This window comes from Alligator sinensis, unplaced genomic scaffold, assembly GCF_000455745.1.
Source record: "Alligator sinensis unplaced genomic scaffold, ASM45574v1 scaffold1035_1, whole genome shotgun sequence".
Lineage (NCBI taxonomy): Eukaryota > Metazoa > Chordata > Crocodylia > Alligatoridae > Alligator > Alligator sinensis.
Window position 1 is genome coordinate 592,724 of NW_005842555.1, and position 26,492 is coordinate 619,215.

Consider the following 26,492-nt stretch of genomic DNA (forward strand, 5'->3'; position numbering starts at 1 on the left):
ATGAAGTCTCTTGTAAAATCCCCACGGACTTCAAAAACCATATCACCAATAATGGAAAAAATAACTACAAGGGTTTTTTAAAGTTTTTTTACATGTTGTCTTTTTTTTTTTTTTCTTTTTTTATCCCAGTTATTTTCAAGATAAAAGGAAAGGGAAGTGGAGAAAGGGTGGAAAGGAGAGATTTTAATTGTTGGGGCAATGTAGAGTTCATAACAGGGGGAAAGGCCCAGATTCTGCACAACTAAGCATTTTCTTAAGTCCATCTCTCTTAGCAAACACTTATGCTGCTGCCTAATGAGGATGACAGAGAGACCTAAATTCACGCTTAACGCTGCACATGTGTTTAAACTACTGGTTCTCAACTTTTTAGGACATAAGGGACCCCTTGTTAGACTCAAGGCACCCCCAGGAAAAAGCCAACTCTTCACTTTTTACTACAGAGAGACAGTAGAAGTATCCTTCTGCTGCAAAGGATTCAGAAAGACCACAACAGGTCAGAATGGTTTTAACACTGGATTTCTATTTGAAATCTCTGGTTTTATCTTGCAAATCATGTTTGCACACCTCACAGTGCAAACGCTGTCCCGCAGCACCCTTGAACGGATCCCGAGGCATCCCGGGGTGCTTTGACGCTGGGCCGAGAGTCACCGGTTTCAGCACTGTGCTGAACCGGAGCCAGAGGCAGACGTTCTCAGGCCTCGCTAAACAGCTGCAGCAATGCTTCTTGATGTTTTCCTGCCAAAATGTGCATAAAAATGTTTATATGCTCTTTTTTTCCCCTAAAAAGATGTGTGTTCAGGTCAAACATTTCATGAATTTGAATCAACTCTGTCCAACTCGTTCATCTGATAAAAAATGGGAAAATCTTCCCAAATATTTAGCTGACATTTTCAACCAAAATGTTTTGGGGGTTTGTTGCGGGGGGCGGGGTGGTCTTCTTACTTATTCATTTTTGTTTGAATCAATATTCTCTGGTTTACTTTAATTTGATTTTTTTTTAAAAACTCCAACGCAAAACAAAATGTTTAACTATATGGGATTTTTTTCCCCTTTTCATTTGGATGGGAAAATCTGAAAGTTTTCATTTTCAGGGAGGCCCAAAACTTTTTTCTTTTCTTTTTTTTATGTATATGTTTCACTTAGATATTTCAGTTCAGCTAATGAAATGCAAAAATCACTACTTTCCATCGCTCTGTTTACCACCAAATTGTGAATGTAGCTTGCAGGATCCTTTCACTACAATGATGTACTTTGGACTAGATTGCCATCTAATTCATTTGAGGAGGGTCAAATTCTACCAGGGCTCTTACATCGAGAAGTACCGTGCACATCATGCAGCGACCTATCGGCTCACTCTTGTGGCAGAAATATTGTCGAGTAGAGAAATATTCAAACTAGGTGAGACTGTTAAAAATAGGATCTCTCCTTAAAACCGGTAAATCTGGCCACGTTCTGCCAGTCTTTCCTTTTACGCGGTAGGTTATGGATCGCACTAAACCCACACCTACACACCACAAAGCAGTACCACCGATCCAATTTTAGCCAAACCACATTTTTTTCACTCTTTCCCAGCTCAACCCAGTCATTAAGCTAATCTAGGAAGTAAAGTGTTCGATTGCTCTTCATTCATTATATTTTTGGCACCTGCATCTCTACAGCGGGTGCTTGTTTATGCAACCCAGAGGCCATTTTCGGGCACCATCGCCTTGAATAGCTCCTGTCTCCATGAGTCTCCCATTGATGTCAATGCAACTAGTCAGAGCAAGGTGACGGGACAAATGCTGACTGTCAGTGATGAAACACATGCATTAGCTACAGTTGGACAGACTACAAGCAGAATCAGGATTTGTTTTTTCCTTGTTGTAATAGGAATCCACTGAGTCTATCCCTGAAATAACTCTTGCATCAATGTTCAAATATCAGACCAGAGGTCTTTTCATGGAAGATATTCTCAGAAGATGGGATCTAAAATACCAGAGCAGCCCCCAACATATTCGGGTACAGGCATAGCATCCACTTGGTGTTGCTGGACTGATACGCAGGAATATCTAAGTATATTAGAATAACAGAAAATGAGGGCTGGAAGGGAGCTCAGGAGTCGCACCTAGTCCAACCCCCTGCTCCAAGCAGGACCAGCCCCAACTACATCATCCCAGCCAAGGCTTTGTCTACCTGGGCCTTAAAAACCTCCAAGGATGGAGATGCCACCACCTCTCTAGATAACCCCCTTCCAATGCTTCACCACCCTCCTAGTGAGAAAGTTTTTCCTAATATCCAACCTCAACTTTCCTTGCTGCAGCTGGAGCCCATTGCTCCTTGTCCTGCCATCTGCCCCCCACTGAGACCAGCCCAACCCCATATTGTTTTACTTGTAATCTCATAATGAGGAATGGGTCAAGACACTTCTGGCCCTCTGGTTACATTATTTGCTTGTTTTCTTTTTCCATTGTAGCCTCACGTTGTCCACACATGCCCATAAGTTTGCAAAAAAATGCAGGCACAATGAACCTATTTTTAAACCACTAATACCATTATCTTGCAATTTCCTTATAATGCCCTTTATGGAGTATACAATACATCGCTGTTAAAAACTTTCAATCTTCTGACAACTTATTGTTTGCCTTTATTAAAAATGAATATCTGGGTGTTGAGGCAATCAGATGTCCTACAATTCTAATTCAGCGTTATTTTGTAATTGTGTTAAAGATTTTAGCTTAAGCTTTTCCATCAAACACTTTCCCTCTGTAATTTACTCTTGGTTTTGCTCCTTTTCCCTTTGCATCCTTTGGGAAAGTAATCATGGGATACTGGGATATCATAAATGGAGACCAGTTTTGACATCTCCTTGAGATGCAGCAGTCATTTGCTTGCATCTTCCCACACGTTTAAACACATTTGAAAACCACAGACTATTGCCTGTAAAGTTTATTTTTTTCAGATGACCCATACAAAAGAATTGCAACTCTTTGATCTACCCCTACGAGGAGCTGAGCATCTTCTAGGAGGTCCCGTGCCCTCTCCACTCCCACGGATTTCAGCGATGAGAGAGGGTGTTCAAGCACGTCTTAGGATGGGGGCCTTAGCAGCAGGTACCGACCCGACTGCCCCCCTGTTTCAGTCTATAACAATTTGAATCTCGTTATCTCCGACCCAATTGAAAACGACCTGAAACTGCCTTATCTATCCATCGATTTGGCTACAGCACTCCCATGCTGTTCTGCAGATTTAGGCCAGTGAACTCATTTCACTTACTTTTGGGGCCAACATTTAAACTTTTGTCTCTGGAAACCAGAGTTCAGCTGAGACGCTTGTCCTCAAGCACAGATGTAAGGACCAAACCTGCTCCCACTGAAAAGTCTCAGAGAAGCTGTGGACTCCCCGTCTCTGCAATTTCTCATGGGCAGGTTGGGCAGATACTCGGCTGGGACGAGGGTGCAGGGGGATGGAGTAGATGCCCTCATGAGGCCGCTTCCAGCCCGACTTTCTGATGATCCTACAATCTCATTTACAGCAGCAAAAAACCCAGAGGAATGACATCCCGTCCAGCGGTGAATGTAGGAAATCAGATCCTGGCCTAAAGGAAGTCTTGCCTCTGTCTTTAAGGGGAGCATCCTAAGTCCCCCACTTGCCAAGCCCTAATGCAAAGCGTTTTCCCCCCCCCCATAACAACAACTGTTTTCAGACTGCACAACAGAGCCAGCATTCGGGTTCTTGACACCCATCCATCCATTAAAAACAAGTTAACATGTATTGTATTTAAAATGCATTGCCACTACCCTAAATTTTAAAAGTACTATTGGAAGTACTACCAACTTTAAAAAACTGTATTAAATTCAAATAGGTCCCAAGGCTAATGGAAGCAATTTGTATACCAACCCAAACTGACTGGCCTACTTTTCAAAATACAGGTATGATAATCTTGTGGTTTTAAAAGGACATTTAAATTGAAAGACTGTGAATTTAGTACATAATTATACCAATAGAACCCTTTAACTTGTCAACTTGTAAATCTAAAAGGCTATCAATCATTTCTAAAGAGGAAATAAACCTTAAAATTCTTTGATTGACAGTGCTTACTTTTTATGTAAAAAAATAAAATAAAAAAGAAAGAAAAAAAAAGTGGAGTAAAGTGGCCAGAAATCCATTTACAAAAGTACATTGTTTTACATAGGTGAGTAAAAAGCCAATAATTACACCTCCAAAAGACACATAAATCAAAGTAAGTACTTTTCCTTCACTTACATATTTTAAGTTGCAGTAAACTTCAGGTAACTTTTTTATTAAAATACTTCTCCAAATGTAATGCTTCTTGAAGCTGTTAATAGAGTAGCATTTTCATTTAAGCTAATATAATCATTTTTTCCAAATACGAGATTTAAGCCATTTTTCTCCCTTCCAAACAATAAACTTTCATCCTGTCTCTTGTGTGAATTAACTAAAATTACACCCAGGTGTACAAAATCTGTCTATCTATACCAATGTGCGAGTTAAGGCACAATATTTATTATTCTTCCCATTTTATGAATTACTTCTTAAACCCTTGAGGAAGAACTTTCTTTCGAATTAGACTAACAGAATAAGCCACAATGCTCTTTATACAGCAAATCTGAAGCCATAACTCATAAAATCTAAGGCTTTTAATCAAAAAATGCATAACGTCTATATTCTGAATTCACGTTTTCAAAGAACATCTTATTTTTCAACAAAATGCTCCTTACATCCTTGAGAAAAAATGCTCCCACCAGCCCCATAATTTCAATTACTGAATTAATCATTACAATAATTATGCATAGGTAATCTACCGCCTTGAAAAGTCTCTCTCTTTCTCGCTCCCTCTTTTTTCAACCAGTCAGTGGAGAGCTGGGGTTTTGGTTGGTGGGGTTTTTTTTGGTTTTTTTTTTAATATTGCACATAATGAATTCCTACTGTGTCAATAAAGCTTTGGTCGTTAATTGAATGACTGTCTGATGTATCTGAGAGGGGAATCTGTTTCTCTGGCCATGCTGCCAATGTATGGCAGAATGATCGACACTTAATATCAGCAATTAAAAGAACCTGTTCAAATATCAGATGGAATTCATAGCTTGGGGTAGTCTAGGAGAACTCTTCACCGAGGAAAACTCATTCAGCTGATGCAGAGAGTAATTGAATTAGACACATTTTAACATTATTATTCAAAGAAAAATAAACACCCGCTACAGAGAAGCATTATGGAAATATTTCAGAACGCAAAACACAGCCGGTTAATTCGTTTCCCATGCATTCAGGGTTTCATTGATTCTTTTTGTTTCTCACTGCAGGTTTTTTTTTTAATTCTGTTTGACCTAAAACCGATGAGAAACCAGCAACTGGACACACGAACGGGGGCCGCTCTCTGCTCTGGAGCACATCGCCGGCAGCAAAGCTGCGCGAAAGGGGGAGGACCACAGGGAAACTGAAAAAGCAAAGCATACCCATCACGAGCTGTACGATACCCGAAATGGGGAAAATCCTGTCTCTGCTCCGCAAGGGTGGAGGGCCTGGATCACACCAGGGTGAATTTAATTGTCCTGGACAAGGTTGCGAGAGGACGGACATGGCTGCAGATGGGAATCGCTGCTCCAAAACGCTTCTTTCTAGGGCACGAGGAAGGGTAAAGGGGCAGGGGAAATCTAAGCGAGAGGTAAGAAAATGACGGTGGGTCCAATCCCCTACGTCCCCCCAAACCTTGCCGAGGGAAAGGATAGATGGCGTTGCAACTAGAAGGTGCAGCAGTGACTGCAGCCATTGCATGGTAGGGATTGAAGGGAGGAAGGAAGATATTTTACCCCTCGACCTTTGCAAAGTCCATTTTCTTTGGCTCTGGCTCTTCAGGGCAAACAGGTATAATATAGCCTCTGGCCCTGATCCTACGCTACCAAACGGCTGCTACCCGGGGGTGTCTCAAAGCAGAGTCAGGGCATCAGCCAAGAACATTATTTGACAGAGGTGAAAAAAATCGACAACGTGGGCATAGAAACCAAGCTCAGGTGCATGCATGCGCGCACACACACACACGCTGTAGTCACGTGGTACAATTCAAACCTGAATACAAACAATAAGCATTGCCTCTCTCAACGGTACTTTCTACTTGATTGGCACTTCCCCCTAAAATCCCACAGCTTTCAGGTTTTTCTCATAGTCCCTTCTCTGCCTCCTAGGATACCGCTGGTTCTTTACAGCCCACAGAAAGTTCCCAGAGAGGGTTCACAACCTTATGCACCACACAGACGTTAAAGATGATATGACATAGTGGGTGTATTTACATGTGCACTTTAATGCGCAGTAGCTTATACTAATGTGCATGAAAATGTCACTAAAAAAACTGTGCTTTTTAGTTAGTGTATTAAAATAAGCTAAGTGCATTAAGCATCATTTTAAAACGGTGCTCTTTAGTTAATGCGCATTAAGACAGGCTAAGTGCATCTTCCTAGGAGCTCACAATGGACGGCACTTTTACACGTGCTCCAGGGATGTGGGGGTTGGTGCTTTAATTAAAGCACTGCCACATCTCGTACATCAGCATCCCCATACTTAAAAATGGCAGCAGGGGCGCTTGAACTGAAGCTTATTTAACAAGGTTTAATAGAATTCCAGCACGTCGGAGCAGCCTCCATGCTCGTGTATAGGCTCCCCGAGGTACTAGATTTAATGTGCATTAACCAAAGCGCATTAATGCATGTGTAGACATGCCCATTGTGAGCAAATCCCAGCCAACCTCTTTCATGCGCTGTGGACACGGCGGGCCCGTTCCACACAGAAAAGGGAAACAACCCACTTCACTTACCAAGCAGAAGACGCCTATATTGCAAATCTCCAAGCAAAGAGTTTGCATGGCTAATCCAAGTTTGTTACGTGAAAGCGCACAAACATTCAAGCTACATTGGTCATCGTTGTGAATGCAACTGGCTGTTTGTAAAGTTTCCTTCCTATTAACTTGCCCTTGAGTTTTTACGGAAAATGGAAGTGGGAGGGGGGCAATGGCTGGCCAGGCGGTTGGTGTTACACGGGTCGTTCCAGCGCTAACTCAGAGTTTCCCTGCTTTTATGGCTTTGGGTTTCTCTTACTTTAACATATTCTTGTGTGTTTAATTTCCTTTTCTTAATGGCACGGTGACATGATGTCATTTATTTTATTTTACTGGAAACAGAAAGAAACTGAGATGCTAAGAAATGCAATATTTATATTTTATTGCCATTTAACATCCAAACAAGCATCCAATATGTTTGCCAAGTAATAAGTAACATTCTGAGCCAAGTCAAATGACAAATTTAGCACCTGAGTCCCTGAGTTTCCCTGGTGACTTCTCTTTACTTGAACTAAAAGTGCGAAGGACCAGCTTTTGAGAGAGCTCCACTGCGATGCAAAGTGTTATTATATGCACAATATACCGTGGGGTATTTTTTGCATGACGCTAATTTTTTCTGCAGTAACTAAGGGCTGTATTTGACTTTCAACTCGCACAGACTTCAGAGGGTGTCGTAGGTTGGAAGGGAGTGCGCCACGAACACAGGAACTGGCCCCAAATTATCAAAGTAATAAGCTCCTTTGCTTTGGGCTCAGATATCCATGCCTGCCACCACTTGGCTTGAGTACCAGCGCTGCAACAATGCATTTTGCAAAACATTAACCCTGCTTATTCATTCTTGATCCAGTTCAATATGATTTAGTGGAAAATATTTATGATTTACTAGTTTCTGATCTGCTACTGTTGTCTTTCCCTGCCCCGTCCTCTTGCCTCGAGGAGTGAGAGTAGTTCTTAAAACAATCCTTTATCATATGGTTTCTGGATCTTTTAACAAAAACAGGGTTGGAACAGCTTGGCCGCATGGGTTCAGATGTGAGTTAACAAAACATAATGATTGACTCCAGTCAGGAGGATGCTAGAATAAGTGATATAAAGGTTGCAGTTGTAACCAGAAGGGAAGAAGCAGTGTTTTCAATCAAATATTTCCTACACAGATATTCAGCAAACTCATCCAAGGACACCATGCAACTTCACTGGAAGTGGCAGGTCTCAACAGCACTCCCCTTTATATGCACAAGTTGTACACAAAGGCCATGAATTTTAGAGACTGGCACCTAAGGTTGGGCTCTAAAGTCTATGTCTGGCCATCTTTGTCCAACATGGAGACCCAGCGTGTACTGTTTAGTCTGGTCTGAAATACCGAGACAGCCACAGGGGTGCAGAATGTAACTTATTCCCAGGAAATGCTCCCTTTTCACACCCTCCAAATACATTTTCAATCTTCTGATGTGTTGTTTTGTGGAAACGTTTTATTTTTAACATTTCCTGCATTGCCAATCCGAGCATCCCTCTCTTTGCCGGGCATGAGAGTGCTCCTTGTGCCCTCGTTACAGGAGTGTAAGTCAGAAGTCCCCGCGCTGCAGGCAGTGGAGTCATTCCTGATTTACTCTGATGTAACAGGAGAAGAATGTTGCCTACGCAAGTACAAGCCTCTGCACTTACACTACATACCCACGCTTAATTTATGATGTGAAAGCTTATCCAAACTCGGTTCTCATATTCACACTTGCCATTTGGTAAAAGAAATATTGAGGACCAAGGGATGCATAAATAAAATGCCTTGTCCTGCTTGAAAGTTAATGACCAGTGTAACCCCTTAGCCTACAGGACCTTAAACCAAGTTCTGCCGTCCTTTGAACTTCAACAGCCCAGCTGATGGCAAGGCAAGAGCAAGTCCCCTCATGCGGAGAGGAGACATGCACCGGCGATCCTCTGAACACGTCCGCACATCAGGTGCGAGGTGAGGACTGGTGCCAAGGGCATCACCCCCAAGCGTCACAAGCCTGAAGCAAACCGTGTGCCATGAGCTTGGACGAGCGCAACCTTCTCAGAGGCTTCCCGTAGATCTTTACTCCAACTTCATAACTCGGATGAAACCCCCTGAGAAAACCGAAGCTTCCCAGCTTCCATTCATTTTTAGTTTTGAAACTTTACCTTTGATTTGTGTATGTGACACAATTAAAAGGTTAGTGGCTTCGCAGAGAGCAGAAGAATCACTTTGACTGTAAAGTGGAGGGTGCAGCATTCAAGTGATTAAAACTAAAGCACTTTTACTTTTTCTTTCTAATGCTGAAGGGGAAATGTCTCACTCTGGAGCTCGCTGCAGTCTCTGGTTTTAACAGCAGCGACATTAGTCACTTCTATAATTGTTCAGCTTTCTTCCCAAAGAGTTTTGACAGTAACTGTTATCGAGGGTAAAAAAAATAAAAAAATCATACCAGCCTGTCTGATAAACATGTTTCCCTGCCCTCACACCCCAGTGAGCACTGTGACACTATACTTTTATCATCTAGTGTGTGCCCAGAATGAGCTTAGAACAGCAATTGCCAGGAATAGGCAGGCGATAAACCGCATTGATTTAACACATCTTGTTTTCAATCATGCTCGGATTTTCTGAGCACGCATTTTTCCTGTACTCCGGCTTGTAGCTTTTATCTGACGAGCTGATCCCTTTTCACTAGAAAATGAAAAGGTCGCACAATAAGACACGGTTTACTGGAACTTGAACAAGCACCAGGGAAAGTATTTTAGATAAATACTGTCAGGCATAGTGGAGCTGAATTTCAACAACACAATTGCTAAACAACAATACTTATTACTCTCCTAGAACAAGCCTACAAGCAACTTATGGCTCACAGCAGGGGAGATCACAGAGTCAGGCTCAATAGTTAAGGAAACCTCATCCAAGCCTGTTTAAAGATGCAGTGCTCCTTTCGGCTTACATCCAGACTAGCCCAACCCCAGGTGCGAATTAAATGTCACGCTAGCTTCTTTCCCAGATTTCATGAACTTGACAACACACCATACCTACAGCTATTAAATTATTTTTTTTGGTCTGAGTAACGGACTTAATTCAATCACATGGGGTAACAGATAGCAAGAAAATGAAAAATAAATAATGAGAGAAAGCAAGCAATGTCACCCAAACTAATTAATTAGCCGATGCTGGTGACTGAGGGAGACTCAGTAAACAAATAAGTAGTAACATGACAGGCCCCCCTGAGTGACTACTGAATTTATCTAATTAATAATATGCAAAGTATAGCAGGATTGTAACTACAGTTTAAATTAAATTTAATTATTCCACACCCCCCTCGTTCCCCAAAGCGAAGGGAATAATGCTGACGGAGACAGGATTGACAGCACTGGAGGCTGAAGTCCTCAGGTTAGTCCCATTGTATAGTCAGGGCACCGCCGCTGCCTTTGCCTCTATACTAAAGGCTCCACCGAGGACGGTCCAGCCACAAATTACAGTACCAAAGTGGTCCCTCTTATCCCTAGGTCCCTCACAAGTTTGTCTTCCTAACACCCTTGGGAGGCAGGAAAGTGCAAGTGCTTGCATTTAACACCTGGAGAAGGGAGGCACAGAGAGAAGAACGAGCTTGCTCACGTGTGCGGTTCTTCCAGACTAGGTGTGGGCACTTGCTTCACCCCCAGCCTGAATCCATATTTACTTCCCAGTGCAAAGAGCCCGAACGCCTTGATTTTTGGCACCGTTTCAGTCGTCCTGCACTCCACACTGCATGGCCTAAGCGACTTGGGGCCTTGTTACATGGTCATTTTGGGCAGCCCCTGGAGCTCTTAACCCCTGGACTGTCTGTACATTAATTCCTTAAAGTGGTTTTAACCACTTATTATGCGGCTTAAAATTACGCCACTCTAGGACAGGATTATCTCTGATCCGATTATCTCTGATCTGAACCCAGCTCCCGTCCCGTTAGGAACAATGGAAGACATGGCCACTCCGCACAGATGTGCTGCCAAATTGAAGTCCCCCAGTATCCCAGGATCTCTCACCCCCGCCCCTTCCCGCCTGCCTATAGAGAGGGACAGAAGCCTGTCCTGGCTCACCAGGCCTGTCGTAGCAAGTCACAGCCATGCAGGTCGGGGACAGTCAGAGAAGGTTTCTAGTCTAAGGCTGTGACTGCTCCAAACTAGTATGAATGCTGATCAGCATTTGTGCAGCTCACAGCATAAGGGGTAACAAGGCCCTTAGCTAAACCCCGTTTTCAAAGGTGACTTTGTCCTTTAGGAATTTGCATTCCCCTGGAAGCCAGTGGGACCGAGACCCCTCGAAAGGGGATTTGTGAAAGAGCCAAGCAGGTGGGGCACTGACTTGAACAGGAGCACGGGGCTGGATCCAATCATGGGCTTGGGGAATGGAGACAGGGCTGCAGCGGACTGCATATGCCTCAGGCCAAAACTGTGAGCAAACCCCCATGACAAGCAGCTGCCTAAACTCCACAGGCTCCTCCCTGCCGGACCTGAACGCCCCCCGGGGGGGTACAATTCTGCTTCGGTAGGTGAGCAGACCAGCCCTGCTCTGGACTGCCAATGGCCTGACATCTTGAAGGGCCCTATAATGTAGGTATACCTGGAAGAAGCCTCTCACCCCCTTACCGCATCAGGCCCCTCACAAAATGCAGCTGCCTTATTTTAAAGAAGTTACCAGCTGGGGGTGCCCACCTTTATATAACAGCCTAGTTGTGCACACAATTTGATGGAGAAGCTGCCCAGAGAGACCTGGGGTCAATGCCCTCCGCAGCCTAAGAGTGCTCTAACTCCCATCTCTCACCTCCCAGGAGTGTCTCCTAGACACCGACTTATGCTTTTTACATTGACCAGGCATGGGACGAACAGCAGTAGTAGTCCTGGGAGCTGAGACCAGAGCCCTGGCTCCCCCCAGGCCAGGACCTTTGCACGTCTATACATATACTTTAATGTGCATTAGCCTACTGTAATGCACACTGAAGTGTCACTATAAAAACGTGCTCTTTAGTTAAGGTGCATTAAAATAGGCTAATGCACATTAAAGCATCGCTAAAAACTGTGCTCTTTAGCTACTGCACATTAAGTTAAGCTAATGCTCATTTTTTCTAATACTTCACAATGGAAGTACTAGATTTAATGCACATTAACTAAAGCATGTTACTGCATGTGTAGACGTACCCTCATCAATGGCAGAGTCATCTCCCTCAAGAGGGGACTCCGGCCTATAGATCCTGACTAGACATAAGTGCCTCTCTGCAGCCTGAACCAGGCACCTGCGCTCCAAGAGCAGCAGGATTTCACACACCCCTTTGCACTTTGCGTTGCCATCGACTAGCTCTAGGCAGCTCCCAGTCCGTGTACAGGATCGCCCCTCTGAGGTGTCGCGCACCATATCGAGAGCTGAGGTGCCTACCTCGGGGCTTTCGTCACACTCTGGGACCCAGGCGCCCAACTTGTTGGTGCCCTAGCCCATTACTGGATCTAGCTCTAGGCATCTAAAGCACTTAGGAGCCTTTGCAAATCCCACAACCAGTGCCCAAGTCACTTTTGGAAATGAGACTTAGTTGTCTGTGGGTTGAGGTCCTCAAGATAGAAATCCAAGAGACTTACACAGGGCTTCAGGCCCTGCAGCACCAAGTGGAGTAACACTTCAATAACTTTAAAAACAGGGGCATGAGTGAAGCTTGCAGCATCGTGCAGGGAAAGCCTCTCAGCGAGAGAGCCGAACCTGGGCCCAGCCTGAGCATGGCCTTGCCCCTGGCCTACCCCTCCCTGTCTGGTCTACCTTGGCACCTCTGAAATCCAGCGCTCCTAGTTGTAATTAATTCCGTGTGTGTGTGCACGCATGCGTGTGTGCACATGAGTGTGTGTGTGCATGCATGCATGCACATGCATGTGTGCGCGCATGTGTGTGTGTGTGTGTGTGTGTGTGTGTGTGTGTGTGTGTGTGTGGATGGATACCTGCCTGCTGGAAACCGATCCAAAGTCAACAGCTCGTGCTACGCATGCCACTGAACAGCTGTCAGATAAAAATGATTTTCTCCCATTACCACCCTGGCCTGTTTTCAAACCAGTGACTTATAGCTAAAGGTCTCCCTATCCCGGTGACAAGCCCCATTTAATTAATGCTCTTAACATCCCAGAGCTACGTCGCTCCATATTAGTCACTAATGTCTCTTAATCAGCAAGTGCAACATAAGTACGGCTCTCCACTTCATTCACATCAGACCGAGTTTGTGGGGGTGCCAAGTATGTGCCCATTTACCATGATTTGGAAATAGATATTTCTTCTGTTGAATTAGAGCCATGCTGGGTTCTTGATGGTATTAGTGGCATGGTGCCCCTTTTAGAGCACCGTTTATTTCTGAATTGTTTGCTCTGACATAACTCGCAACGTGCCAAGACACCCAAGTAGGATGCAGCGAGTGACGAGGTGCCAAAGAGAGAGATGCCCCGGGGATTCAAATGCCGTAGGATTCCCTGAATGACAAACCCTCACCTCTCTCTAGCAGGAGTCTTTAATTGCCATGCACCACGTCTTCACTGGTAGAAAGGAAGGGACACCACCTTTCTCTGCAGTAAGCTAAGTAACTTTCTTGCAGTGAAAGACATGGACATATGTAGAGAGAAAAGTAGGGAGGAGCGTGTCAGCAATCAGCAGCTGCTCTAATTCTGAGTGTGTTTTATGTGGACCAGTGTGAGGTCAGTGATTAGATGGTGTTTCTTTTTGCCCATACCCATTACTTGCTTGCTTTCTCTCCTGGATAATTTCAGCCTCTCTATTTCCCATTCCCTATATCTTACGAACAAAAGACTTGCAGTGGTGGGCCAGCCCACGTGTCCGTCTAGCCCGGTACCCCATCTCTGGCAGTGACAAGCAGTGGCTGCTGCAAAGGAAGATGCCTTGCAGCGCAAGGAGACCTGGTGGATAGTAACAGCTTTCACACAGGCATGCTACAGTATAAGCGATTACACGATAGGAGAAATCTGTGACAAGCTGCACTACATACAAGAATGCACATCTACACGCCACGTGGCTGAAATGGGGTGGATAAAGGAAATGGATGCAAAGGCTATTAAAGAGAGGGGCCAACACTGCATTAAGCAGGTACAGAAAAGTCCTGATTCACTCTCGTATGTGGGATTGACCCTTTAGAAAGCTATTGGGGCTTTTTGCTTTTTCTCACTTAGAAGTTTTATAACACAAAATGCAATTTTTAGCAGAGTCCGACATTGCCCTTCGGCAGAGTCCACACACAACAGCAATGACTACGGCCAGATGTTGGCAAGGGCTCCGACGGGATGGCTTCGGACGGCTCTGCTCGGCACCTACTACAAACGGGGGCTCCTCTCCGCGCTGGAGGCTGCGGTACAACGTGAAGGTTACCATCCAAATCAGAGCCCTTACAACAAGAGGGAATTCACTCAAGCTGGAGTTCACAATGAAACCCAGATATCTCCTCGGTCTATAAGCAACGCCACTGCAAAACTGAGAAACATTTAGGCCGTATTTGCTTATCCTGAAGGCATCCACTACAGGCAACTTGCCAAGGGCAGGGAATCAGCTTTGATGGGCCAAATAGTCTGATCCAGTACCGCATATCAAATTTTCCCACGGAGAAGGTGGCTTCATCTTTCTTTTAAGTGGGCTGTAATATATGGTAGCTGGATTATATCTGTCAAAAGATGCCAAAATGCTTTTTTTTTTTTTTTATGGATCCCAAATCCTCTGGGGACAGTTCCAAATCCACTGAATATTTTGAGTGCTCGAGTTTGCAGTGACACCCTTTAGATTATCAGATGTGTGTGTAAAAATACATATTGCAAGCCAGCTTTCTGTCAGAAACATTTCTGAGGATGCCATGGAGAGGATATTACTTCATCCAGAAACCAAGAATAACTTCTGCTTTGGGTCTTGGGGGAAGTCGATTTTCAGATTACAGAACATAAATAAATGATGTGTTGAGCTAAAAAATTCCTCCTTTTAGGCCACATCTCTTTTATGAGCTCCAACAGCGGGGATGAGGTATGGAGCCGGGGTGGAGCACGTTCAGAGCCACCGGAGAATCCATCGGTTTCTTAGTTAAGCATTTCGGCTTAGTAAGAAAACTTAAGACCACCGGACCAGATCTTCACAGGTGTAAATCAGCACAGCCCTATTAGCTTTGCTGGAGCTCTGTCCCTCTGCGCCAGCCGAGGGCTTGCTCCGCTTTTGGGGTGTGCATTTCTAAGGGCAAAATCTCGGCCCTGAAGTTTAACCAGACACATGCACCTTTCCCCTGATGCTCTCAGTTTACAAAACATCAGCCAAAGAGAAAACCACGGTAAATGTTATTTAAAGCACACTTTTAAAGGGAACCATTTCCAAGCAGAGGGTTGGCTGGGCAGACTATAAAAGGGATTTTCAGTTCACCTTTGCCTGCCTCGCTATTTTAATTGTAGCCCCGTGGTTCAGCTCCGGTTTTCGCTGTCCACAGGAGCATTCCCAAATGCACCCATTTCTCCTCCTCATCCATCACTCCCCCCCCCGCCTTTTTTTTTTACCCTGTGTCAAATATGTTAAAAAACGATGCTGCATTTTGGGGTTATCTTGTGCAGCACGGGCAGAATTCTGATACGTCTTCTTCATTAAGCACTCATAATCCTAGAAATGAAAGTAACTCATTTCTTCCCAGGGTGCCCGTTAACTGAAAAACTAATCTTAATTGAATGCACAGATCAGTTAACCATCTTCAGATTCGCAAACCATTAATGCCCCATTTGCACAAAGGCTTGCCTGGCAGTCTGGTCTCATCACTGTACGTACAAGGAATCGGAGACTCAGCAGTGCGGAGGAGGGCGGGCAGGGATGGGGGAGCGCTATCAAGGACTCCTGTCCATGACCAAACGAGCAGTCTGGGGCTGAACGGGAACGCAACGAATAAGGCAGCGCTTGCTAAATTGTCGACACTAGATCACCTTTCCAAGTCAGCTGCAGAGGAACGAAGGAATAATGCAATTCTGCCCCCAAATACCAGTTAAGTACCACCAAATGTGCCTACAGAGAGGACACTCGCTGCAAAGAGGAGCCTCACAGACAGAAGAGAAAAGGCATAACAGCAAGGGAAGGCAGTAAAAATAATTGCACATTTCACTCCCGTTGCATTTGCCTTCCTCCCTTCTGCCGTCACAATTTATCATCTAGAACATACGTGGCAGAACCGGAGAAGATCAGCGCAGGAGCCGCGGCGGCCCAAGTCTGACAGCTTGCCTATGCCGCTACTTTTCCTAACAGGGCTGGAGCGCCGAGTAGAAAAGAGGAAGGTTGTTTGAGAAATTAGCAGCCACGCTCGTTGGCACTGCTGATTATTTATTTTTTTGATGGATGAAATCTGGAATTATGCCAATTTAGAAAAATGGAAGCAACTTCAAATCTTTTGATGAACTCATTTTACTGTTTTATGATAAGCCCTAATGACTATAGTAGGAAGAAAAGTTTCGCGACTACAATACGCTGACAAATAAAGCCAGGCTCGTGCCAATTAGTGTTCAAGGCTTAAATTAGGAGTTTACAAAATGATTTTCATTTGCAGAGGGACTGTTTAAATAAAGATGTAAGGGTTTTTGTGTTAGATAAGGCGGTGGAGACTGAGATGCTCAGATACGGAGCATGAATAGGAGACATAAGTATTGTAGATAGAAACAATCATTTGGGTATGAAATTACGCCATCGTGCAGCCTTCTGTAAGATCTCTGTGTGCAAGAGAGATGATCTATTTGGAAAACCTGGTACCCATGCTGGACCTGCAGCAAGGCCCTGAACTGCTCCACCGCTAAACCACAGCCGTGCACGTACGCAGTACATACGAACACACTTATGCATGCACGTAGTACGTACGCCCGCTTCAGCCATATTCAAAAAACCCACTTACTCAGACTAGCTCAAGAAGGACTTGATTCAACAAGGTACTTCAGTGCATAAGTAGCTTTCAGCAAGCAAACAATCCCATTGACTTCAGTGGGAATATTCAGTTGCTTTTTCATTCCTATTCAGCTGCCTTTCCGACACCGCACTTCTTTAGCAGCCTGGTCCCGACAGATTGTGCCGATCGGGCCGGAGGCCTGAGCATCGCTGACGGACTTCACGTGTCAGGAGCTGGAGCAAGTTCCATATAACACAGGAGGCTAAATCACGGCCAGCACTGCCTGTCTTTTGGTGCCATCTCCGTGAATTCATATCCTAGGCCCCGCGACCCCTTTGCTAACAGTGGCATTTGGTCTGCGGAGCCCACCCATTTTCTGTTCCTTGTACTCTCGCTTCATCCAAGAGGAACTCGGGTGAAGACAGGGGCATGGCATTGATGAAAGAGAGGAGAGGATGTGGCCTCGCTGAGCTACAAGACTCTGCTTCTGCACGGGAAACAAAGGTGGGGTGGGGAAACCCTTTGCAGCAGCCCTCTGCCTGGCACCAGGGAGCGGCAATTTTCCTTGCAATTCAGTCTAAAAGCAAGACTTTCTACTACTTGTGTAAACCAAGCACAAAAGCCGACTGGAGCTAAAGCCACGAGGGGAAGGAGTAGTTTTGAGAACTGCACAGATTTCAAAGCACGTCTCGTTCTCTTTCCCACTGAAGGGTGATTTTGGTGAAATATGCCCTTGCTACAGGGGTGCGGGTTGTAGCCGTGTTCGTCTACGGACTTAGGCAGACAAGGATCTTTGGGTGAAGCTGATATCTTTTATTTATTAGACCAACTTAGAGTTGGAAAATTTTTTTTTGCTTGCTATAAATTTAAGTTGGTCTAATAAAAGATATCAGCTTCACCCAAAGATCCTTGTCTGCGTGTGCCCCTCCTTGCACTGGAGTGGGCCGTGCCGTTCCCGCCTGGCCTGAGAGGTAGCCCCTGGCCACAGCGAGGGGAGATCAGGGGACAATAGCAAGGGGACTCAGAGGTCCCCCGCTCCTCCAGGAAAGCAGTTTCCACGGTCAGTGTTTGCTTGCTTTGTTGCTATTGATTTCCAGATCCTGTGCAATCTCTGCTCAAACTGAGCAGGTGATATACGTTCAGTGGCAAAGATAATGATCCAAAATGAATCCGAGTTGTAGTTAGGTGATTAAAAAGAAACGGACCCTGGAAATATTCTGTGACAGATTAAACATGAATGCGTTAGCATAATTGATTGCATTAAAATATGGGAGACAATTTTGCACCCTGACTTAATAATAGGCTGTAATGATCCTCTCAACTGAAGCTACACACAAATGTAGGCTGGGGGCGTGCGAGTGTGCATGTCTCCAAATTATTTCTTGCGCTGCTTTGCAGAGAACTTGGAATACATTTGTAAATGGGTGGGCGGCTGCACCAGGCAGCAAAGGGAAAAACGGCTTCGGGTCTTTTAAGGCGCTTCCTTCAGGGTTTCCATATTGCCCACAAAACAAAAAGCACATCAGATGAAACCCCTGTTGCACCCGTAGGCCTTCCCTGTCTTAACCAACCAGCCCAGAGAGGCAAAGACATATCCTTCCCTCTAGTTCTCCTTCCTTTTCTGATCAGCCTAGGGCAACCAAGAGAGAGGCAGAGACCTCTGAGCCCAAGACTCAATAAAAAAGACAGCAAATGAACATGAAAACGCACCTAACCTCATCCTTTGCACATCTGGAACAGAACCAGACATCTAGGAAAGAGCTCAGAAACCAGCGATTTGGGGCAGTGCAGAGGGGAGGGGGCGCCGAGTCGAACCCAGATCTGCTCTGAACGCCGGCAGGAGCAGCGCTTCGCAGAGGGGTACGACGCACGTGCCCCGATCATTAGGTTATGCTCGACTACCATCGAAGCCTCCCAGAGCCAGGCAGCAGCCTGCAAGAGAGGCATTAAAAGCCCTGCGAGGCACTCAGATGCAAGGATAACGGAGGCTACAGAAGACAGATAGTTTGTTGGCATGAGTTGTCCTCCCTCTGGCAGCTCTGCAATATATACCGAGGCACCAGCCTGGAAGGCTGCAGCTATTTTCTGCTGAACAGGGCCCTTGGAGAAGAAATATTTGATTTACTGCAGAGTTCTCATTTCCCTGAATTGCAAATAAAGTATAATTTGATTAAATGTAAATGAATCCAACAATAGTTTTGGTGGCTTGTCTGAAACAATTGATTGTAATGGGTGTCCATCATTTGGCTTGATTTTGATTCAGAGACAGAAAAGGCAAGATGTAAAACTCTAGCAAGTCCACCCAAATCCTCGAGCTGGGGCAGTCGAGATTGCTGGCACCGGACCGTCACTTCTATTGTTTTCCGAGCGCCGGTAACGCGCCGGGTCGGAAATGCAGCATTAAGAGGCGAAGAGTAATGTGCGACATCCACACAGAAAAAAGGCTTTGTGTGTGGAAAATTAAGACTTTTAACTCTGAATCCAGCTAAATCAATTTGAAGAGCGAGTGTGTTAAACATATTTTAACCACTGAAATGGCAGAAGTAGCAAGAAAGGAAGATAAATATTGTTCTGGGTCTTTCACGCAGAATAAAAGCTTTGTTTTTAGAGATCCCCAATTCCTTTTCCACCAAGGTAATTTCCAAACCCATGGTGCAAGTTTCAGCAGGTTTTGTCATCTGAAATAATAAAAGAGAAGTGAAATTTCTGACGGTGACAAAAGGTTGATAAACTTTTGGTGTCACTTTCTTTAAATGTGGAACTGCACCAACCACACGGATAATTATAGATGACCAGATTGTAACTGCTTTATTGCTTCTTTCTCCTCATAAATTTTAATTTTAGAAAGTTAAGTGAAAAATGTGGTTTCAATTTCCTACAAATTGCACACAATTTGGTTTTAACAAGAAAATAGAAAGAAAGGGTATGCTCTGCAGAGTGAATTATGGAGCCGAGCTTGTTTTTCTGCCTCTGAGCGCCGTAAGAATAACAAAGTACAAAATGCAGAAAAGATGCCTTTGAAAAAAAAAAGTCAACTGTACAAGGTACTAAGAAAAGCATCAAGTAATTTTTTATCTAAACATGCTTTAAGCAATTTAACAAGGTAATACAATTGCTCTAGTCTTTCTCTCTCCATTTTACCAGGCTGTAGTTTAAAGGAAACCAAGCTGAATACATGTGTTACAGGAAATCTTTTAATAAGAAAATGCTGTGTACATAACCATCTTGCTCTCTCACAACGCACCAGTGATTGTCAAAGTGCTATGAAAATCAGCTTGCTTCCAACCTTATTAAAAGGCTTATATCAATATTTTACATGAAACCAGCACCACCACAACCACAAGCATCGTCTACTGTAGGGGAATGAGACGATATCAGCTTTGCCCGGGAGGTGCGGGGGTCCTGGGGCAGCGTGCGTCTGGGGCTTTGGGTCTACCTTCTGCATCCAGCGGTCGTGTAATGACCTGACACGGCAGGTGTGTAAGGAATAGGGCTCTTTGAAATCACACCACAAAGGGGCACTGGGATCTGGAAGACCAGAGGACTTAACCTACTAAATCCAACAGGATTAACGGTGGCCCACGGATAGATCTGGGGAAAGGACAAGACCCCGGGATGAGAGAAACCACCCATAAATTGCTGCTCCTGGGGCATCGCTGCCTGGGGACTGCAGCACGGTGCACGAGACAAAATTGCTCCTAGCAAAGCCCATAGCGAGACACGTGCCCGGGCAGGATGGGGCTGCCTTTTGGGGGCCACTGAGGCAAAACCGGCGTGCTAGAGCACTCCAGATGAGTGGCGCTGGCCCCCTGTTTCAACTGCCTTTTTTGAGAGTCGCTAATGCAGCGCATGGCAAATGAAGCGCGAAGAGAAAAAGGAATAACATAGGATGCAAGCCATGAGCGTGCAACAAGCCCCGCACGCCAGGACCCGCACCGGTGCCAGCATGGCCTTGTGCCCTACAACTCAACGGCGTCCGGGGTGGGGGGTGCCTGTTGGGTAGGGCACTTCCCCCTGCGCTTGGCATGGCTCATTGAGCCTTTAATGCTACAGAGGGTGTGAAAAGCAGTGTTATTTATAACGACAGCATGAAAATAGAGGCCGTCTCCCTCTCGGTGCTGCACGTATTGATCTTTTGCACCCAACCCAAAGGCTGCAGATAGGTTTGCTGTATTGGAGCAGCTACAGTGTCAGCCTTTTGTCAGGACAGCACGCACAGCACCATGCTAACGGCAGGTGAGCCCTTCGCTGCGGTCAGGAGACAACACCGCCAGCCCTCAGCCAAGGGCAGCAGCTTCCCAGGGGCCGCGATGCGGCAGAACGGGAAAACTTGACCCTGCTCCACCAAAGCCCATAAGGGGCAGAACGACTCTCATTGCCTTCAGTGGGATTACGTGTGTACATGAGGTTAAGCAGATGCTTAAATACTTTGCACTGTCAGAAGCATTAATCATTGCCCAATATTGTTATTAATCAAATCAGGATCGAGTGTTGACCTGTTATAAGGCATGGTATAAGAACAGGGGATTTTTCTCGGAGATGGTTTCCTTTAACAAAGTTGGCTTGGTTTGTATTTTGCAAAGTTTTTGCAAACAAATGATTCAGAAATGAACACAAGGTCTGCATCTGTTCACAAATATCAAGGCAAACGATTTTTAAATTTTCAAGATGCATGTATTTTTGAAAAAATCCAGAGCTACCTTCTGATTTTAACAGAAAGCCCCCAGAGAAGATGCCTGAAGAGCCACAGACACTCGTAAAACCCTTTCCCCAAATTCTGTAGAAGTTTGGGGAATGGTGAAGTCTGAGCTAAATGAACTGCTAGAAAATTCGGCACAAAACTTTTGGACAAGGATTGTGTAATTGTCATCCAGCTCCAGCCTTTATTACATAATATTCCAGGAAAAGATTTCCATCAAATAAAAGTTTTTTTCAGACTAATTATGGTGCAAGTCTTACAGCTCTGTACTGGAGTTTCGAAGTCTTTAACACGTGCCAGCTCTAATGAATCTACAATGACCCTGGACTGCTGGTACTGCTTTCATTGCGCAGTGCTCACTCACTCAATGTATTATTATTTATTTTATTTCAGCCATGCCCTGGGGCCCCAGTCATAGTCAGCACCTTATTGGGCTAGATGTTGTATGAATATATATAGTTAGATACAGCTCCTCCCTTAACGAGTTTACAATCTAAAGCCCCAGTCTTGCAAGGTGCTTCACGCAGATGAACAGCCTTCAAGCTGGGGTCTAATTAAACAAGACAAACAAAGTGTAGGAGGAAGGAAGTATTGCCATCACCCTTTCCCTTCTGGGGAACTGAAACACTAAGTGATGAACTCCCTGAACTTGCATTACTGAAGTCAATAAATGTTTTGCAATCAACCCCAGTGAGCAGAAGACCAAGCCCATAGCCCCTTGCCCATGAACGCACACGATGGCTGTGGCGGAGCCCACACCCTTCACCTGGACATCAGAGACTTCCTCCAGCTTGAGGGCCAGAGGCTATGATCCCCCTAATGTGGATCCAGCACACTCTCTACCCGTGTTTTACATACGTCTGACTGTGCAGCAAGCACATCCTGCTGATAGTCTCCCTTGAGCACTGCAAATGGTATCCGTGCCCAACACAAAGGCAGGTTTGATCCTCTCCTAACATGCAGAAGGCCAAGGAAAAGCCTCCTATGACCTTGCACACCCAGCAAACTCACCATGCCCAGCAGCAGCGCTCCTGAGCATGCACACCAGTGCTGTGGGCTGCCTAACTAGCCCTGCTGAGGGGCAGAGCCAATTAGCCCAGGTCTCTGCTAGTTAGCAATGTGCAGACATAGCCCCCTCCACTCCCTGCCTGGCCGTATCAGTTTTACATGCATTTCTCCAAAAGGGCTGAAAAAGAGACAACCCTTGCAGGTACAACCGTGTCAAGGATCCAGTGCAATCACGCAGATCAGCCTGTTAAGAGCTCTCTCTCCTGAGCAGGCTGGTATTTCTAGGTACCCATGGTGGTGGGAGATGCCAGCTCCAGAGGTGACTGAAGAAGACGCCTTGTAGAAATGCATGCATCTAGAAATCCTGAGATATCGCCTTATTGCCACTTCTAAGCTCGTGCCATTTCAATGCAGCAACGGGGGACTGGAAGGGAGTCCAGCCGCCTGCAATCCCAAGCGACCGGGCAGCAGATATTTGGTCCGCGAGACCATGCTGTCCAGCCCCCTCCACACCCTGCAGCCACATAGAGGAATTCAGGCTCTTCACTACATTCCCTTTCTCTTACAGCTAAATCACATCTGTGTTCGTTATCAAATCCTTACTGCTCCGTTATTTACCTGTAACTACCAAGGGCGATAAGGGCTGGCACCGGGCAGGGGTATCAGGAAAGGCGGCGATGCCAGATGGAGTTGAATGCCTGTGGAAATGTTGGGGGGGCCTATTTGAAAACCTCACTGACCTTTGCCGTCCTATTTCTCTGCCACCCGTCGCCGTGTCAGGAGACGAGAGCGGGACGTTTTCGATGCGCACCCTGCAAGTCAATATTTAAGGAGTGCATCTGTCTACGGTGGCATTTTTCTGATCATCCCCTGGAAGACAGGCACCCCAGAACCACCGGCTTTCTACCGAGCATACATAATGCATGTCGCACGGTTAAAAAAAAAAGAGCGAGAGAGAGAAAGAGAGAGAGACTCAAAGCCAAATTGTGCAGGTTGTCATAAAGCAAAGTATCAAGGGAACCTGTGAGCTTAAAGCCTCTGTATTGTTTCGTGATCGCAGGGTGCTGTGACTTTAAGATGTTCCAGGTTTGTGATTATTTGGGGGTGGGGGGAGGGGGTCTCCCCTCTCCCTGCTCTAACAATCCCGGCTCTGCAGGACCCGTGTAACGAGGCAATAGTATCTACGAAATAATGAGCGCAGGAATGCAGCGCTGTTCTTCCAGTCCAGTCTCAGGTGCGATCTTGCACACTAAAGCACCGGATCAATACTCCCAGCAGCGCGCTGTTCAATACTCCCTGAATTATTGCTTCATTTTTCTTCTTATTATAGATGAGTTGTGTTATTATTTTCCCCAAATCGATATTTTACAACCTTTTTTATCCGTTTCTCCATAAATTTTGTGATTACTTTAAACTGGGAATTCCGGTACACTAAATAAGATGCAGTATCTGAGAGGTCGTGAATGTACCAACATGATTTTTTTTTTTTTTTTTTTAAACTCTGCCATGGTTCAAGGCAGAGCCTAATCAATAGCTAAGTGGGGAAATTTTTATGTAGAAAAGTTGAAAATGGCATGACTTCTGCAAGAGAAAAATGCAAATTCTCAGGAAATATTAACAGCTAAACGAAGACAATTTTAGAGGCACCGGGAAAGGGAGGTCTGATGGGCACTTTGCATCTGAAATTTAATTCCAAACAAATATGCTTTTTACCACCCCTCAGTTAGAGGGCCAGCATAATTCACTGAAATTGTTTCTTACAACGGCAGATAATCCTGTGCACCTTAGAGTGATTTAATTAGCTTCCATAGCTGTCTCCTGCTAAGTGTTTAAAGCATCTGCAAATCAAATCATGTTAACTCATCTGCTGCACTACTTTCTTTGTTCTGTGCATAGGACCTTCTTGATAACGCTAATGGGAGCTACGAGTTTCCCTGGAGAGGTGAACAGTGAAGTGAGTTAATTACATAGTTATTGTAAAATTGTGTACATTATTCTACAGAACACATAGGGTGGATATAAAGTCGTTATACTGGAAACGAGGGCGATTGCTTAGTAAGCTAAACCGGCCCCATTTCAACAAGGAAGCTGTCACGCCGAGTCCCGGCGAAAGCGGTGAGACTCGGTGGAACGGCCACTCGCAGGCTGCGTTCCAGGATCGTGGCCATGAACTGTGCGATGGCCAGGGTTTATCGCCGCGTTTCGCACGGGCTCGCTGTCCAGAGGCAGGGCAGCTTTCTGTCACTTCTAGGTCACGCTGCAAGAAGTGAATGGGGGAACAAAAACTGTCCTGTACGCGCTCGGTCTCTTCTGGCATGGCAACTCAGCCCTCCCAACGCAACTCCTCTGGAAGCAAGTGTCTCCGTTCCAGTAAGGCAAATCACCCCTAAACATCATTTTTGATTGCCAATTGTCTATAGAGAGATGGCAATCTCCTCCGATGGATTTGTTACTTGAAATGATTTGGCAACGATTTTCTGTAACTAAACCTAATCCTATAGCTCATTCACGCGCAGACCGCTACAAGCATCCAGCGTAAAGGCTCGCAGTATGTTGGACGGATACAGCTATATGGCCCCGATTCTGCAAACAACATGCGTGACTTCAAGACCACTTTCGTGTGTATAAGCAACTGCAGGACTGGGGCAAGCATATTTTCTGATCCCGGGCAACCTCCAGTGCCTGTGGACAGCCTTGTGAATACAATGCAAGTACAAAACTCACTTCCCAGAACCGTACTCTGAGAGTTTGTGACTGCTTCAGCTAATTCACGCACTAGACTATTTGCAAAAACTCAACAGGATGGAGAAAAAAGGCAAATAAGAAAAAAGGCAAATTCAGGATGGAGAAAAAAGGCAAATTCATTTCCTACAAGAATGAATACTCATGGCACTCAGAACACCCTTATTTCTCAGCCCTAATCAGTACGAACATCTGCAAAAGGGGGCCTGGGGATGTCCCTTCCCTCAGGCCTGAATATGGAGAAGGATCATTTGTCTTTTTAACTGAGCATGGGAGGGCTGAGGGGATGTGTGGCCCTTGCAAAGGAAGGATGGCCTTGTCTTTGAGCAACGCAGACTACCTTCTTCAACACCAAATAAACCTCACGGCAGGACGCTTCTTCTTTCTGCCCTGGAGTTTTACACCCTCTCTTACACCGCGAAGGCCCATGCCCTTGAACCTCCCCATCCCCAAGCAGCTCTGTAACTACTAAAACACATTTTGAACTCAAAAAAAAAAAAAAAAGGGGGGCGAAGGAAAAACTCATACTTGAAGCAAATGGAGCAGGCCTGTTCCACTCCTCTTCTTTTTAAATAAATACCATGAACATTGCAACGCAAGGCATGAAGGAACTAAAACGACAGCCAATTCTGTAACTGCAGTTAGATTATTGCTACCTCACTATTATGCCTATTTTGAAACGTATTTTTAGACCCATTCTGTAACAGCAGCATATTCCTTGGAGTTGACGCATGACAAGCTGCTTGGGAAGTTTCTGGAGAAACTTAAAACTATATTTAGAGTGCCTGGAAATCAAGGCTCATGAAGGTTTTGGTTTTTTTTTAAAAAGGGGGGTTCATTGCAAGCGTGTGTATCCTGCCAGAATAAATGGCAATTTTTTGGCCATAAAATTTGTTTGTGTCTCTGCTACTGCAAGTCTGCTGGGTTGGTTTTGCCTTTTCTTTCCAGCCCCAAGAAGAAGGGAGCAGTTCTGAAAATGAGAAAGGCGTTACCGAGACTAGGAAGGGGTGAAATTTGGGAGGAAAAATATATGCATAAAAAGAGATTGTGGTATGTGCATGGATTTCAGGAGCAAGGATCGTTGCTTTATGATACGCAGCCCCTAGCACAAAGGGCTCGCCCACTGATGCTTCAGTACAAATAAATGGGAGTAACGAGTTTCACAATTATTCGCAGACACTGCAGGCCTTGCAGTGCTGGTTTCCCGAAGAGTTAAAATGCAGAGGTTTGTAACTGCCTACAGTTTTAACAAACGTATTTTTTGACAGGCTGTTAAAACATTTTAATTTCGATGTGCATTTTCTGTTCCATTGGGAGTTAAAAA

At 45.1% G+C, this 26,492-nt stretch overlaps 1 protein-coding gene across 8 annotated transcripts in view; it reads right to left on the reverse strand.

Moving 5' to 3' along the window:
• The window catches only part of EBF1 (early B cell factor 1), a 284,814-nt gene that overhangs the window by 35,600 nt on the left and 222,722 nt on the right, over window positions 1-26,492 (reverse strand). The window lies entirely within an intron of this gene.